This window comes from Seriola lalandi, unplaced genomic scaffold (genome assembly GCF_002814215.2).
Source record: "Seriola lalandi dorsalis isolate HSWRI2012SDOR001 ecotype SW California unplaced genomic scaffold, Sedor1 jcf7180002054433, whole genome shotgun sequence".
Taxonomy (NCBI): Eukaryota; Metazoa; Chordata; class Actinopteri; order Carangiformes; family Carangidae; genus Seriola; species Seriola lalandi.
The window spans coordinates 1,496-3,770 of NW_019524986.1; positions in this window are offsets into that span (position 1 = coordinate 1,496).

Here is a 2,275-nt window from a genome sequence, read left to right on the forward strand (position 1 = left end):
TGTGGAGGGCGGGGTTAGGACACTTCGGTCTATTCCAATGGTTTTTTCTTTTAAATACTTTAAAAAACTGTTAGAAAACATTAAAATGTTCATAAAAAACAAACATGTGCTTCAAGAATAATGACAAATCATAAATACAAGTAGTAAAAATTATAAAAATAAATATAATGAAAATATAATTCTGAAAATATCTCGTTCATTATAAAGTAAGTAATTATCATCAGGTCAAGCTTCACTTCCTGTCGCTCACATTAACAGCAGCTGTGATTCCTGTTGTGTCACATGTAATAATAATAAACTTTATTTGTATTGTGTAAAGTGCTTCACACAAAAAGACATAAAGTAAATGTAAAACATTGTTAAAAACATTGATCTAAAATGAAAAATATGAAAAATATTGAAATGAGATGAAATAGTGAATTAAAGAGCTCCAACACTCTGGTACTATAAACTGAAAACTAAAACCCAGGTTTTATTATTTGACTTTATTTTGTTTTGGGTGGAATAAATGTTTTCCGTTTGATTTGTGTTTAATCCTTTTGACTTTTCTAACAGTTAGAAATCTAAGCGCTTAGTTTCAACTCTTTTAAAGTTTGAACTGTCGCACCACAGATTGATTAAACTGAGACTTTTCTATCGTGGTGAATATAAGTCTGATGTTTCCTGTTGTCCTGTGGGAAAAAGTGTTCATTTTAAGTGTGTGTAATCTAAATACTTTGTTTAATCATTATTTTTCATATGGTCAATTTAAATTTAAATTTTATTAATTGGTTATTTTTGTTTAATTGCACTGGTATTTATTTTGAGTTCATTAAATATAGTGAAGCAAAAGAGAAAATAGATTAGTTTTGAAATAATATTACAATTTGCAAAGAAACTTTTGAATACAAAGAGAATAATAAGAAAATAAATATATTCTCTCGTAGATGTATTTCCAGTTAAGATGTCTACCTTTGTTTCTGAGGGAATACAAGTGACGTCTTCCCACAGTGGAGGCACCGACATATTGATTATTAATGTTTATTTCTTTCATTCCAGCCGCTGATAAGAACAACGACTGAGGTTCAGCAGAGACACCGAGTCCTCAGGAACACTTTATATTTTACATTCAGCAGCAGGAAGCAGCTACAACGAAAAGGAAAGAAAAGAATAATGATGATCAGAAGAAGCAGGAACTCAAGCTTTAGTGAACATAAGAACAGAAAACCTGCTGTGACCCGGACGTATAGAAATGCAGTGTTCAGTCAGAGCGCCCTCTGCTGGCACTGACTCATCACTGCTGCTCCGCTTTCAAACATGTGACATCTGCTGCTGGTGCATTCTGGGAACATTAAGACACACCAGTGACCTGACAGTTGACATTTTACAGATGTTTTTGAGATTTACAGATGTGCAACATCATGTCTGTCATACAGGTGTTTTCAGTGGTTATAACAGAGCTGCCATCAACAAACAGGAAACCTCTTTTTCCACCGTGAGAAGCAGCAGCTTCAGCTTCAGTTGTGTTTCCTCACTGACGCCTCTGCAGAAGTCGTGACGTTGTGATTTAGCCGTGTGTTTGTTAGTAAGTCCGACTCTGCTTCTGTCAGGTTGTGATTCAGTCTCTGACACATCGTGTTGTCAAAGGTTAAAAGATCGTAGTTACTCTTTAACGGATGTTTCTATTAATATCTCTGCGATAAAACAGCGTAGAAATGTGGCATCAATGCAGGTAGAATCTCTCTCCACTTCATATTTCATATTCTATGACACACGACTCAGAGGCGGAGCTAGAAGGAGATTGACAGACAACACTTTGCATTCTGGGCATTTATTGTACATTTATCTACCGTTTTATTCACAGTGTAAACAGGGTCCAAAAGGGTTCTGATAATTGTGATATAAAACACTGTCACTATGTCATTATGTCATAGTAAAGTACCTTTAGAAAACAATGTAGAAAACTGCGGTGAGCTGGGACTGGAGATACAGAGGACAGCGGTCTCACCACAGAGACTTCAGTGGCCATGAAACCAGCCGGTTATTATGACCCATAGTTAGGTTTTGTTGCTAGGCGACATCTAGTGGTCGTAGTGATGATGACAAGTCAACAAAACAGGAATGTGACACAGGAGATCACTGTTCGATTCCCATGTGAAAGAAGCTTTAGTTTATGTTGTTTCTATCCGTGACCTTTCAATGTTGTTATTATTGTAACCATGGCAACAAAGGTCTGCTAATGTTGAGGAGCTACTTATTTTAACCAGAATCAGAACAGATTCTCTTGTGATTCCCA